General features: G+C 34.3%; 1 pseudogene; it reads right to left on the bottom strand.

Moving 5' to 3' along the window:
* The window catches only part of LOC119530235, a 117,645-nt pseudogene that overhangs the window by 16,808 nt on the left and 84,272 nt on the right, over positions 1 to 16,565 (bottom strand).

Here is a 16,565-nt window from a genome sequence, read left to right as displayed (position 1 = left end):
ATGAGATATAGCCTATTCAGAAATTCTGGAAAGGTTGATAAATTTAAATCTGTTCTCTCAATATTCTAGTAACAAATTACTATATGGAGAATCTCTTTATTCTTATTAAATAAAAAATAGACAGTAATAATATAGGCTTAGCATTTATGCTTTGGTAGGGGCTTCATGTATTATCTAGTTTTACATTCATAACAACACTACAGTACTAGTTATTTCATGCAATGTAACAAATTTTCTCAAAATTTAACAGCTTAAAACAACAAATATTTATTAGCTCACACAATATCTAAGATTTGGAAATGTAAGAGGGGCCTAGCTGGGTGGTCATATATCAGGGGGTGTTATGAAGTTGTACTAAAACTGTTGACTTGTGCTACAGTTTCATCTGACTCAACTAGGGGAGAATCTATTTCAAACTAATTCACATTATAGTTACAATTCAGTTTCTGGTAGGCTATTGAACTGAGGGCTACAGTTTTTTGGTGACTGTTGGCCAAATGCCCTTTCAATTCCTTACCATTTGGACCTCTCATTGGGTACCATTAATATGGTAGTTGAATTCTGTACTCTAGAAAAAAAACACTTTCTTATTCTTAACTCCATTCTTGTAGGTGCTAATCCATTGTAAATACGATATTTTGAAGATGGTATTTTTAGTTAAGGTTTGGACAACTAAATCAGAATAGGTCTTAATTCTATTAATGGAGGTCTTATAAAAGAGAAAGCCCAGGGAGGAGCTGGAAGCTGGAAGGCAACAGAATATAGAAGAGAAACAAAAGGACATCACCATGTGATGGGAAAGTCAAGGAACCCAAGGATTGCCAGCCAGCCAGAACATTATCAATCCCAGAAGGAAGCAAGCCCTCTAGCTCCAACATAGTCCTATCACAAAATCAATCCATTGTTTGGTATGGGTCTTAGCAGCCTGAAAAACTGAGGCAAATGCATTTCATTTTTGAGATTTTAAAAAAGAAAATTACAGTTACATCCTCATCTACATTTTCAGCCAACTCTTTTGGCATTGCTCTGAATTTGATCTTTGCTCAGATGACATTTCTTAGTTTTAACATTGGTTTCCATTGGTAGAGACGAAGAATTTTTACAATCATCAAATTCTGATTCCATCATGTTCAACAGCCTTTTGTTTAATTTTTCTCTTTTTTCTTGCAGTTTAAAAATAATCAACCAGAAGAAAGTAAGCAACAGCTTCAATATTCTGGCTGAAAATCTTAGCTAGGTCACTCAGTACATTAGGTAAACTTTCTACTTTCCACACAACTGCAATCAATAGTGTTGATAAACTTTGGCTATTACATAACAAGGATCCTCCTTCCTCTAGTTTCAGATAATATTTACCTCTGTTGTGTACCAACTATTATTCACAACATTATAAAAAACTTTGAGAATTCCGTTAATTCCTTTAATGAACTTTAGACTTTTACTAACACTCTCTCCCCTAATCCCACTGACTGGTTCAAAGCTATCACCATGTGTGGTAGTTTGGAGCTGTTATGTACCCCAGAAAAGGTCATGTTCTTTCAATCCATTCCTGTGGGTGCAGACCTTTTGTGGTTGGGATAATTTGGATAGGTTATTTCAATTGAGATGCGACCCATACCATTCAATGTGGGTCTTATTCCTCGATTGGAGTCCTTTAAATGAGATGAATTTAAGAGAGGCTTTCTGAGAAAAAGCCTCAGAGGAGCTAGAGAGGACCCACAGAAGCTCAGGGGGGAAGCCAGTGGAAACTGAAGCTGAAAGCAGTGAAACCTGGGAGAGAAGGAGAAGCAGATGCTGGCTATGTTCCTTCCTGTGTGACAGGTGTCCCAGATGCCAGCAGCCTTTCTTTAGAGAAGGTATCATCCTGTTGATGCCTTAATTTGGACACTTTCACAACCTTCAAATGTAAATTTGTAAGCTAATTAATTCCTATTGTAAGAGTCAACCCATTTCTTGTATATTGCATTATGGCAGCAAACTGAAACACCATGTTTTAGTCTTCCTTAGAACAGCAACCCACATTCATGTACCAAATTCTGTATTAAAGAGATAAAACCACATGAAGAAGCTGGAATTATATATTTCAAACACCAATTGTCCCAAAATTTATCATTGTAAAATAACAGAAGATTATTATCACACGATCTCTGAGGGTCAGAAATCTGAGATCAGCTTGTCTGAGTTATTGACTCAGGAGCTCTCACAAAGTTGCAGTTGATGAGAGATGAAGTCATTTTAAGGTTTAATGGACGTTGGATGTTCCACCTCCAAGTTCAGTCAGATGGTTGTTAGCAGGTGTCAGTTCAGGGAAAAACCATTGATGATAATCAATATGTTCATAAAAATACCTATAGATATTGATTGAACACTTTGGCAACTGTGCATTGTCTACTTTTACACTGACAACAACCCTACAAAGTAAATATTATTTTGTTCCCATTTTATAGTTAAGTTATCAAATACATTAAGAAAATGTGCAAGGACACATGAGCAATGGTGGAGAAAGTGGACCTTGAAAGCAAACAGATTTAATTTAAAAAAACTTAAAAATTACTTGGGGAACTATATACCCCAGTTTGAACATGTTTTCAATCTTACTATATTCCTATGGGTGTGAACTCATTGTAAATAGGACCTTTCCAAGACATTATTTTTAATTAAGTTGTGGTCAACTGATTCAGTTTGGGATTTAATCCAGATTAATGGAGTCCTTTATAAAGAGAATGGAATTAATGTGCAGAAAGATAAAGCCACATGAAGAAGCTGGAAGCCAACAGATCCCAGTGGAGAAGGAGAAGACATCACCATGTGCATTGCCATGTGACAAAAAACTAATGACCAAGGATGGCTGGTAGCCAGCCCTAGAATGCCACAGTCCTCAAGGAGAAAGCATTGCCTTGCCTATGTCCAGATTTTGGACTTCTCCTAGCCTCAAAACTGTGATCCAGTAAATTCCCATTGTCTAAGTCAAACCACTTTATAGCATTTTTTTTAGCAGCTAGGGAACTAAGACAATTATTTAGATTTCTTCTGTATCCAAAATAGCTGATGGTTCCCACTTTCAATAGAGAATAGGGGGAGGAGACACAAAGACAAAACAAAACAAACAAAAAAAAAATGAATATATTAGAAATCTATGCGATAAATTTCTCTAAAACTAACAATTTTTTGATAGGAATGGATTGATAAAATTGCAAAGAAAAGGATATACAATAGAAGAAATAAAGCTAATAAAAATTTTCCAAAACCTATATTAATCTCTTGATTATATTTTATTTTTAATATGCAGAATCCCTGATATTGTATACTTTTAAAAATGATAGTGCACAGTACTCATAGTTTACTAATAACATTAATTATAGACAGACTATTAATGTGTGTTCTAAATACTCATGTTTGTTTCATTAGGAAATACATAGTTAACCTATTTAAGCATTTTACTATTTGGAATACTAGGAAATATTGGAAAGATAAAGAAAAATTAATCGAAAAATTGAAATGCTCGAAACACCTTGTTTAATTTCCTACCTGCTAAAACAAGTATGCAATGGGTTGAGTTAAACCATGGAAATTTATTGGCTTACAGTTTTGAGGTTAGAAGAAGTCCCAAGTCAAGGCATTCTTGGGCTGGCTGCCAGCCATCTTTTGTGTTTGGCTTTTCTGTCACATGGCAATGCACATGGCAGCATCTTCTCCTTTCACTTCCAGGTTCCATTGACTTCCAGATTCTGGATGCTCTCCATGGCTTCTCTTTTCGTGTCCAAGTTCCTTTGTTTTCCTTTGTCTCAGTCATTTTTTATTAATGTCCACTCATTCAGCTTGGGCACATCTTCACTAATATAATCTCAAAGGTCCTATTTACAAATGGGTTTACACCCACAGGACCAAGGTTTTGGAGCTAAACATGCCTTTGTAGGGGCATGATTAAATACTCAACACATTTAATTATTAATAAGAACATGTTGAGATAGCATGTCTGAGGGTTTGATAAAATAAGAAAAAATGAAGATGCAAAAAATAAGAAATTGAAACTATAAGGGATTTTGGCCAAACTTTAGTCCAACTCCTTTCCTAGAATATGAGGTTGGAGGGTGGGAGAAAGAAAAATCATATATTCTGTTTTTTGACCAGTCCTGAAAAAATTGTTCTACATAATCATAGCATTTTAAGACTGTTACCTAGATTCCTTCTTCAGTTTCTTCTGCATTTGTTATCAATTTCTCACACATTTCAGATGTTTATAGTTTGATTTTTTAAGTAAATATGTTTTAGAACAGTTATAGATTTAGAGAAACATTACAAAGGTAGTATAGAGAGATCCCATATATCCCACACTCACCCACACCTATAATAACATCTTATATTATTGTGGTATATGTACCACAATTAATGATCCAATAATACTGATATATTATTATTAAGTAATATATTATTCAGATTTCCTAAGTTTTTCCAATATATATTCAAGATGCCACATTACATTTAATCATCATGTCTCCTTTGGTTCCTCTTTGCTGTGATAGTGTCTCAGATTTTCTGTGTGTGTGTCTGTGTGTGTCTGTGTCTGTCTATGTGTGTCTGTGTGTGTTTTATGACCATCATGCATGAATAATGCCCCCCACAAAGACATGATGAATCCTAACCCCCAGTTCAGTGGATGCAAACCCATTCTTAAATGGAATTTTTGAAGATGTCGTTAGTTAGAGTTCCTTTAAATATTCTGGATATTAGAACCTTATGTGAGAATAATTTGCAAATGTTTTCTCACATACAGTGGATCATTTTCATTTCTTGATAATGTCTTTTGATGCACAAAAGTTTTTCATTTTGAAGTACATATTATCATATATGAAACAAAATAGAAATTATCAAATATACAAAAATGCTGGCCTTCATGTTTACTTATAATTACCTGACTGAAGTTCTTTATTACTTTATATAGATTCAAGTTAGTGCATAGTGTCCTTTCATTTCAGCCTACTTTTAGCATTTTTTATACAGCAAGTCTAGTAATAATGAACTATCTTAGATTTTGTTTGTGTGGGAAAATTGTAATTTTCCCCTTTGTTTTTGAAGTACAGTTTTGCAGGATATAGAATTCTTTGTTGACAGTTTTGCTTTTTTAGAACTTTATGTATGTCATCCCACTGCCTTAAGGCCTGCATGGTTTTATAACATTGCCTACTAATTTTATTGAGGATATTTTGCAAATGAGGAGGTGCCACTCTCTCAATATTTTGAAGCTTCTCTCTTTGTCTTTGTCTTTCAACTATTATAATTTGTCTCTGTGGATCTCTAAGTATAATTTGCTTGGAATTCATTAATCTTATATGCATATGTTCATGACTTTCATCTAATTTGGAAAGTTTTCTGTATTTTTTTCTTCAAATATTTGTTCTTTACCTATCTCTATTCTCTTTCTATGACTCTAAAAATCTGTGCTGGTACAATTGATGGTCCCACAGTTCCCTTAGGCTCTGCTAATATTTATTCACTATTTTTTTCTCTCTGCTCTTTAGAAAGAGTAGTTTTGGTTTTCCTTTTCGTGACTGATTTTCTTTCTTCTGCCTGCTCAAATATGTTATTGAACCTCTACAACCTTAAATTTTCAGTTCAGTTATTTTACTTTATGATTCCAGAACTTCTATTTGGTCCTTATTATAAATGCTCTCTCCTTATTGATCTCTATTTTTTCATTCACGATCTTAATTTTCTAGGGCTTCTATAACTAGGTATCACAAAAATGGCCACTTGAAACAACACACAACAGAAACGTATTGTCTCACCATGCTGGAGAAAACAATTCTGAAATCAAGGTCTTGACAGGGCAATGCTCCTCTGAATTTTGTAGAGTAGAATCTGTGCCATGCCACGCTACTGGCTTCTGGAGGTGACTTGCCTGGAATCCATGGTATTCTCTGCATCAGTTATCACATGACATTCTCCCCTTTACCTATGTTTGCCTGATTGTCTCCTTCCAATAAAGACAACAATCATATTGGATTAAGGTCAACATTAATCCAGTTTAAGCTCATCTTAACTAATAGCATTTTCCAAGGCCCTGCAATCACATTCACAGGACCATGTTTCAGGACTTGCACATCTTTTTTGAGGACACAATTTAACCCATAACAATCCACCCTCTGTCCCCTTCCCCATAAAATCATGTCCATCTGTATGCAAAATGCATTAATCCATCAAAAAACCCTTACAAATTTTAACCTATTATATCAACTCTATGTCCAAAATTGCATCTCCAAAACCACATCCTCTAAATCACCTTAATTAGATATGGATGAGACTCTTAGTTTGAGCCATCATGAGGCAAAATACTTCTTCACCTATGGATATGTTAAACTATTTAAAAATATCTCTTTTTGAAACATGATAGTGGGGCAGACATTAGATAGAAATTTTCATCCCAGTAGGGAGAAATTTGAAGTAAAAATTGTTCATGGTCTCAAGCAAGTCTGAAAAACAGCAGGGAGAATTCTGTCAGATTTCAAGCACTAATAATAATCTTCTGTGGCTCAATGCTTTGTCCTCTGGGTGGTATCCATGCCTCTATGAAAATCAGAGTGGTGCCTCTGCCCTCTCTAAATATTTTCTCTATGTATTTGCCTATCATATGCATTTCACATAAGTGTAAGTATATACTATTTGTCCTTTGTGTCACTCTTATTTCACTTATCATAATGCTTTCAAGTTCATCCAAGTTTTAGCATGTGTGAGAACTTCAATCCTTCCTATAGATGAACAATATTACATTGTATTTATATACCACATTTGTTTATCCATTTATTTGTTGATGGATGCTTGGGTTGGTTACCATGAATAATGCTGCTATGAACATTGGTTTACAAGTATCAGAGTCCCTGTTTTCAGTTCTCTTGGATATAGACCTAGGAGTAGAATTTCTGTGTCATATGATAATTCTACATTTAACTTTTTGAGGAAACACCAAACCATTTTTCACAGTGGCTGCATCAATTCTTATTTCCACCAGCTATGTACAATGTTTCTATTTCTCTGTATGCTCACCAATACTTATTTTCTGTCATTTTATCTTTATTATTATGGATACCCGAGTATATATTAAGTGGTATCACATTGTGGATTTTATTTTTGCATTTCCTCAATGACTAATAATGTTGAGCATCATTTTTTGTGCTTATTGACAATTTGTACATGTTCTTTGGAGAAATGTTCACTCAAGTCCTTTTCCCAGTTTTTAATTAGGCTGTCTTTTATTTTGTTGAGTTGAAGGAGTTATTTTAATCTTATTTTTTATTGTACAATATAACATATATACATAGAAGTGATAACTTTCCAAGTGCAGTTTGACAAGTGGAGAGAAAACTTCAGCGAATATTATGGGTTACATTTCCACAGTTTCAGTTATTTCCTTATTGTGAAATATAATATATGTACAAAAAGATAATATCTTTCAAAGTATGATTTAATGAGTAGCTATATAGGAAATTTCCAAAGTTATGAGTTACAGTACCATAGTTTCAGTTATTTCCTTATTGTGAAATACAACATATATACAAAAAGGTGATAGCTTTCAAATTATAATTTAACAAGTAGCTATAAAACAAATTTCAAAGGATGCTATGTGTTAGAGTTCCACCATTTCATTTCTTTCCTTCTAGCTATTCTAATACCCTAGCAACTAAGAAAAATAAAATTATATAGTGATTCGGTATTCATAATCATTTGTTAAATTCATTGTGGTTTCCTGTCCAGCAGTAACCACTGTGATGCAATGAGTTACTCGAGACAAAAGTCAAGAGAGGCAAGAGGGGGAACAACTCAAGAAGACAGTGTCCTCCTAAGCAATTCTTATCTCAGTTTTAATTGAGATTTTTGGGGTAGGAAGACATGCTGACACTCAAGGCTGTTTAGGGAGGCAGGAGGGGATGCAGGACATTCTGACCTTTATAACACAAAGATGGACAGGCAAGTAGACAACAGACAAGCCTGGCCTTGGGAGTGGAATGTACTACACACAAGAACATAGCATAACAAAGCGAGACATTCCCATCGTCTTTGATAGGAGTTTAGACAAAGGCAGTCTTCTGCCTATATGCATGCTGAAGCAGAAGCAGAGTTCACAAGTTTTTTATCCACAGAATTCCCACAATTCATCTTGTCTTTTACTGCCCCTTCCTCTATCATTTTCCCAACCTTCAGGGATGTCTGGGCAGTGACCACCCTAAGTTGTCCATGCTGAAAAGGGATGTCAACTTCATGAGAAAAGAGGACACATCTGGTTGATATTCTTGAAGAGGCTATTGCCTCTTGGTTTTGGGACTTAGCTGTCATTGGAGTTCTCTGAAGGATTTAAGTTTCTGAAGCATAAACTTTGTAAGTGAAAGTTTTATAGAGTCACTGATAAGGATCTGGGTATACTTAAAAGTTTTCAGGAACTACTGTTGACTTGGGCTTATACTGTGGTCATTTGGTGTATCTAGGTGAAGCTTACATAGGAGTAACATCCAGGATAGCCTCTTGATTCTATTTGAATTCTCTTAGCCACTGAAACCTAATTTTGTTGCCTTTCTTTTCCCCTTTTTGGTCAAAAAGGCATTCTCAATCCCTCAATGCCAGGGTCAGACTCATTCCTGGAATCCATGCCCCAAGTTGCCAGGAAGACTCATTCATCTGGAGGAACCTGTCCCATGCTGGGAGTGATGAATTTACTTCCAGAGTTAGGCCTAGAGAGAGAAAGTTCACATTTGAGCAATGAAAGATGTTCTCTGGAGGCGACTCTAAGGTACAATTATAGGTGGGCTTAGCCTCCCCTTTACAACCAAGAGTTTCACCTGAGCAAGCCTCAATATTGGTGGCTTGACTTATAAAGTAGGGGGTTCTTAAGTTCACATAGCATATGTTATGTCCATGATAATCCATCCATATCTCACATTATCATCACTTAGTTATACAATCCTCATCATTCTCCATTTTAAACAATTCTCATGACCCAAAACACCTTGTAGCTTTTGTTAGCCCTTAATTATTCGTCCCTAGTATTTGTATGATACCATAAGGTATTCCTATAAATCATAGTCCCTATATTCAATAGGCATAATTTTTCCCATATACTCTTCTGTTTTCAACTCTCTGTGCTAGTGTACTACCTTAGAAGTACACCATGCAAGCACCTATCTATATTTGTGGTGCTGATATGTGGGAAACATGCCTTTAAAAAACACCTTTCAATCCTATTCACCTTCAATACAAATCTTATACTTAGAATCCCATTAACAATCACCTTTGTTGTTGACAACTCAAACTTCTGAGTTGTCTTTTCATTCACCTGACAGTGTCTTTGATACAAAAAAGTTTAAAATTTTAATGAAGCCCAATTTATATATCTTTTCTTTTGTTTGCCAGTGCTTTTGGTATTATATTTAAGAAACTATTGCCAAATCCAAGCCATGGATGTTTTCTTACAAGAGTTTTACAATTCAACTTTTAATTTAGATCTTTGACCCGTTTTGAGTTATTTTTTGTGTGCAGGGTAATGCAAGGGTCCAGTTTCATTCTTTTGCATTTGGATACCAGTTTTCCCAGAAGAATGTGTTGAAAAATTGGTTATTTCTCCATTGAATTGTCTTGCACCCTTCTTGATAATTAATTGGCCAATTTTAATGGACTATATGCCTGTCCTTATGACAATATCACACTACTTTAATTACTGTGCTTTGTATTAAGTTTTGAAATCAGTCCTCCAATTGTATCCTCCCTTTAATTTTTTTTTTTTATTCTGAGTCACTTGAAATTTCATATGAATTTCAGAATATGTCAGTGGGAATTTGATGGGGAATGCTTTAAACCTCTGTCACTTTGGTCTGTTTTGTCATCTTAACAATATTAAGTCTTCCAATACATAAACACAGAATTGATGTCCATTTCAATATGACTTCTTTTAATTTTTAAGCAATTTGTGGTACTGTTCATTGTACAAGGCTTGTGCCTCCCTGGTTAAATTTATGCCTAAGTATTTTATACTTTTTTTAATTATTGTAAATAGAATTGTTTTCTTAATTTATTTTTCAGATTGTTCATGCTAGTGTATAAAAATTCAATTGATTTTGCATGCAGATTTTGTACCCTACAACTTTGCTGAGTTCATTTATTCAGTTTGTGTGGATGTGTGTGTATTTTTAGGGTATTTCTAGATATAAATACATGGCATCTGTGAGTATAAATAATTTTAATTTGTCTTCCTAATTTGGATGCGATCAAAGATTGAATTTTGTCCACAAAAGTAAATGTTGAACTGCTGCTCACCTGTACCTTAAAATGGGACTTTATTTGGAAATGGTGTCTTTATATATGGAATTAGGCAAATTTGAATGAGGACATATTGGAGTAGGTTGAGTCCTAAATTCAATATGACTGGTATCCTTATTAGAAGAGGAAATTTGGACACAGGCCAAGAAACTGAGGGAGTGAATGCCATGGATTTCTGGGAAACAACCAAAAGGTAATCCCATAATGAAGTTCACTGATGATTTCTTCTGCCTTCTCAAATCTGCTGTCGAGTTTCTGTGGTAAATTTGCCATTTCAGATATTGTAGTTTTAAGTTCCAGATTTTCTATATGCTTCTTTATTTTTTTATCAATTCTATCCCTTTATTGACTTTCTCATTTTGTTTACATATGGTTACATATGGTTTCTTACTTTCCTTTAGTTCTTTGTCAATGGTTTCCTTCAGCTCTTTCAGCTGAAGTATTTGTCTATTAAGTACAATATCTGGGATTTCTGAGATAAATTACTAACAACTTTTTTGAATGGGCCATACATTCCTGCTTTTTTGTGTGATACAGTTTTTTTTTTTTTTGGTGAAAACTGGAAATTCAAATTTTATAATTTATTAACTCTGAAAATAAGTTCCTTGTGCTTTCCCAGGGTTCTGTGTTATTGACTCTTAAGTCTTAATATGTGTTCAGTCAGTGTTTCACTGAGATATCCTTGAACACAATAAACTTAAAAAAAAACAACAAAGAAAGAAACAAACTAATCATCTCTCCCATTCTTTATGGATTGACTCTTTGTTTGGGCACTCCAATGACATATTACCAGGGTATTTATAATTCTGATGTAGCATTCATTTCCTGTTTGTACTGAGCATCTAAATCATCCTGTGGTGAAAGTTTAGAGTCTTCTCAGGTGTTTTTTGAGTATGCATCCTGTCATACTCAACAGCATGGCTTGTGTCTCTTTAAATTTCCCAATATGCACGCTTTTTTTAGTTTTTCCTTCCATGTTTTAGGTAGTTTGTTCCTATATATCATCCATAATTGTATGCTGCTGCTTTTTTTCATCATGAGTGAGTTTCCAGTTAGAGAAAATAGAGATGAGCATCTTTTCTTTATAATCCACAGGCATGTTAATACAAAAAGGAATAAACTGTGAATAAGGTATACTCTGCTCCCTCCTGAATCAATGGTCATGTTCTCACACTGGGAACATAAGTTTCTGTCTTCAAGACTGCCACCAAACTAGGGGTAGGAAGCGGACGCAACAAGGGCAAATAAAAGCACCAGAAAACTTTAATACAATTTTTATGTTGCCCTTTTATGGTTTAGGATTCACTTGATTTCCTTATACCTTCACTGTTTTCTAGAGTGCTTACAAAGTTGGTCCTTATGATTTCTGTTTTTATTTTTTAATTTTTCTGTCTAGTACCAAATTTTTCCTGGAAAATCTGCTCAGTGTTCAAAAGACTGGCTTCCCCACCTTAGCAGGTAATCTCACTGCCCTCCCCGCTACATGGGACCTGAGTCCCAGGGGCATAAATCTCCCTGGCAATGCAGGATATGACTCCCAGGATGAATCTGTATCTGGAATTGTGGGACTGAGAACAACTTCTTGACCAAAAGAGGGATGCAAAATGAAACAAAATAAAGCTTCAATGGCTGAGAGATTTCCAATGGAGTCGAGAGATCACTCTGGTGAACATTCTTATGCGCTATATAAATAACACTTTTTAGGTTTTAATATATTGGAAAAGCTAGAAGTAAATACCTAAAGCTACCAAACTTCAACCTAGTAGCCTTAACTCTTGAAGATGATTGTATAACAATGTAGCTTACAAGAGGTGACAATGTGATTGTGAAAACCCTGTGGATTGCACTCCCTTTATCCAGTGTATGGATGGATGAGTAGAAAATGGGGACAAAACCTAAATGAAAAATAGGGTGGGATGGGGTTGGTGATTTGGGTGTTCTTTTTTTATTTTTATTTTTTAATTCTGATTCTGATTCTTTCTGGTGTAAGAAAAAATGTTCAAAAATTGATTGGGGTGATGAATGCACAACTGTAAGATGGTACTGTGAGCAGCTGATTGCACATCATAGATGATTGTATGGTATGTGAATATATCTCAATAAAACTGAATTTAAAAAAAAAAAAGACTAGCTTCTAATTCTAATTTGGATGTTGTAGAGTAAGGGTAGGGAAAATCCTGTATGATATGTTTCTTCCTTGGTGTCTTGTAAAATGAGGCTCATGAGACACTTGACATGGAACTAATTCAATTCAGAGGTCCTGGGGCAGCTGGTTACATTTTAGTGAGAAAAATACAAGCTAAATTCTTTGCAGTGGGAACTAATATTTGACAAATTTGCTTCTTAGAATTTGACTATTGTGATAATGTTCATATTCAAATAAGGACTTCTTATTAACTGTTTGTTAATAACTGTTTGTAATAACATAATTCGTCTCTTTGCAAAACTCCTGAAAAGCTACAGTGGAAAATAGACAACTTAGCTAGTCATCATATGGGGCATGAATTATGACAAGCTAAAAATTTCAGCTTTTAAATCAGAGACTTCAATGTTTATTTCCTTAATGTGCTGTTTTAATCAATTTGAGAGCTACTGGAAGGACACAAAGCAGTTTTTTTTTTTCCTTAGCAGTGTCAACATAATATACTCAAAGGAGCAGTGTTTGCTACAGTAAGAACAACTTCAAGAAGTTAGAAAGTAATCTATACTAAATAGCTTATTGAGTTGCTCCCCTAAGAATACCCAATCACTATTTAATTATAGGGTTAATGGATATTCCAAATGGATTACAGAACAAAAATTATGTAGAATGTTTGAAGGGAATATATTCCATATAACTTAGGTGCCCATGATAAGGGATTTTTTTTCAGTAAATGCTCCTAATTTCTTGTGATACTCCTTAGAAAATCCCATGGAGGTAGAATGTTGGGCCACAACTATTCCTTAAAAATTTCCACTTTAGAAGAGATTATATATATATACATTTCTGTTCAGGAATTGTGGAAAGTTAGTTTTCTTCTTTTATTCTTTATTCTTTCTCTACTAGAGAAAACAGGGGTAACAGTGATGCACTAAGTGTGTCTGATATACAGAATCAAACAACTCTAGTAGGTGGTTTAAAAATCTGCACTGATGAGTAGAAAGTTAACTTTCTCACCCTTAGCTATGATTTTCAAATTAAATTTTATCTGTAACAAAATTAATAACTTGTTTTTGCATCTGATTCCATCTTATTCAGAATTTGGGATGAAAAGTAGGGCTTTATTTTTTGGGTCTTTTCAACTTCTACCAACATTATTCATCACTTTATATTACTTTTTGGAACATATGAAAATTTAATTGAAATCTAAATATATCCCATTGTATCCCTGTAGACATGTATAAAATATTGACATTTAGTTTCCAGTGTTCAAGTACCATATTTTATGAAGTCAAGAATTAAAAAGATCCATTCCCTTAAGTTGTTAAAAACAACTTGCTTACATTTCAGTGTTTTCATGCATTGTCTTTGTGATCTGCAATGCCAACAATTTCCTCAGTCTATTTTTACCCAGATGCCTGGCCAAAATGTGTCCAGCTCAGTACATGTCTGGTGTTAAAAACAAAACAAAACAACAACAAAAAACTAGAATAGAGATAATATTTTTAAACATGTTTTGTGAGGATGATGTCATCAATATGGCAATGCAATCCATTCCCTAGAAAATATCAGGAACAACTAAAAGGACAAATTCCACTTGCTTGGAATTCTGGAGGATGATAGAGAATAGAGAGTCATCCTACAAATGCTAAATCAATGAAAAAGAAAAAAGTCACCAGAAACTGGGAGATATAAGGCCCAAACCTGTCAGCATGGAAGCTCCCCATCATTCACTCCTGTTCAGCTTAAGATTCATATAGAAACAGCATGGTCTAGGGAATTATAGCCATGGATTCAGAACATAGAGCCACTCATAGCAGTCAGTTAGAACCTCACACAGTCAGTTAGAACAAGTCTGAAGAGACTGAGGGTGGAACATAATCAGTTAACAAGTAAGTGCATGCAAAAGAACCCACAGGGACTGCAGAAGAACTGTTGCCAAGACATGCAAAAACTCAACCCAGTCTCTGATTGCAGATCACCTATATATATATAAAATGGACCTTTTTGAACCTAATTTGGAAATTACTGGAGGTAGAAAAGCCTTATTGAAAAAATGGGGTGAGGGGACTTAACTTTATAAGGCAGGATGGGTACTGGAATTAAAAAATGTAATAAAAAAGGAGGAAGAAGGTGAAGTAGATAAGTTAAACAAATCATAGGAAGAGGGGAGAAAATGCTGAACAAAGACAAAGAGAACACACCAAGATTCAGGGAGAAGAAACAAAGGATAGGAAACTTTCTCTTGGAAGTTAAATAATTGGACATAAAGGGGCAATATTAAAAGTTGTACCACATGTCCAGAGTAAGAATCAGGTGCAGAAGACATGAGAAAATCTGAACAGTTAAACATGGGGTACTCCAATGGTCAAATATAAGTTGGGTCAAGCATCAAAGAAGAGCCTTAACATATAGCCAATCTAAAATAAAATCCTATGCAAGAGGGAAAAACTGACCTTCAGAGTTACCACGTCAAAACAATCAGATGCCTGGACATCAGCAAAAAGTTGCAAGGCACACTAAGGAACAGGACAATATGGGAACAAATTAAAGGGAAAAAATTAAAACTTTAGATGTGAAACAGACTTTAGAACAATTAATCAAAGAAGTTCAAACAAATTTACTAAAGAAATTCAAGATGAAGGGAAAATGGATAGAAATAAACTAATGGTTGATATAGAGCTAAAGGATATTAAGATGACAATATGTTATAAAAAATAAGATTAAAAAAAGAGAATAGAAAAAATAAAATGGAATAGTGTCTAAGGGACTGCAGTAACAGCAGGAAGCAAATCAACATAGACATCATAGGAATTACAGAGGGAAATGATTCAGAAAGAATATTTGAGAAAATAATGGCCTAACATTTCCCAACTCTTATGAAAGATATAAATATACATATCCAAGGAGTACAACATATTCCAAATGGATAAACCATAACAGACTTATTCTGAGACAATAGTAATCAGAATGTCAAATGCCAAACATAGAGAATTCTGAGAGCAGTAAGAGAAAAATGATTCATCCTCAAAAAGACTAGATGCTGATTTTTCATCAGAAACCTCAGAGGCAAGAAGGCAGTAGTATGGTGTATTTAAGGTAATGAAAGAGAAAAACTGCCAGGCAAAATATTATTTATTCTGCATAAATGTCCTTCAAAAATGAGGGCAAGTTTATTCACATATAAACAGAAACTAAGATAGTTTATCACCAAAAGACCTACCTACAAAAATTACTAAGGGAGTTTTTCATGTTGAAAGGAAAAGATAAGAAAGAGCATCTTGGAGCAGTGAGAAGAAGGGAAGATACTAAATAAAGGTAACTAAATGGGTAAAAGCAATCCTCAATATATAACTCTACTCTTTATTCATGTAAGAGTTAGAATACAATTAAGTAAGAAATAGTCATATTTAATGATAATGTACATTCAAAATATAAGAAGATAACGTGGGACAAAGACAACATAAAGAGAATAAATGGATGGATATGGGAGAAGCGAACTTATATGCTATTAAAGCTAAGTTGGTATCTTTTAAAATCAGTAGGTTATAAACACAGGCTGTGTAATACAAACCTCAGGTCAAAAACAAAGAAAGTATTTTAAAAATATGCAGAAATAGTAATGAGAAAGGAACCCGTCAGATACATCACAAAAGATCATCTATACAGAAAATGAGGTTGCAATAAAATAAAGGGGAGACAAAAAAATGGATGACATATAAAATCCAAAAGATAAAATGACTGAAATAATTGCCAACTTTACAGTTATAGCACTGAATGTTAATGGATTATATTGCCCAATGAAAAGCAACAGATTGGTGGATTGCATATAAAAGCACAGTCCAAATCTATGTTGTTTAAAAGAGACTACCTTGGACTCAAGGGCAAAAATAGGTTGAAAGTGAAAGGATAGAAAAAGATAATCCATGTAAATAGCTACCAAAAGAGAGCCAGAGTAGCTATACTGATACTGGATGTAATAGACTTTAAGCCAATAGCTGTTACAAGAGACCAAGAAGGACACCATATATTAATAAAAGAGTCAACACCCCAAGAAGAAACCACAATCATATATATATATATATATATATATATATATATATATATATTTATATACATAACC

This window comes from Choloepus didactylus, chromosome 3 (assembly GCF_015220235.1).
Source record: "Choloepus didactylus isolate mChoDid1 chromosome 3, mChoDid1.pri, whole genome shotgun sequence".
Classification (NCBI taxonomy): domain Eukaryota; kingdom Metazoa; phylum Chordata; class Mammalia; order Pilosa; family Megalonychidae; genus Choloepus; species Choloepus didactylus.
This window is presented reverse-complemented; position numbering and strand designations above follow the sequence as displayed.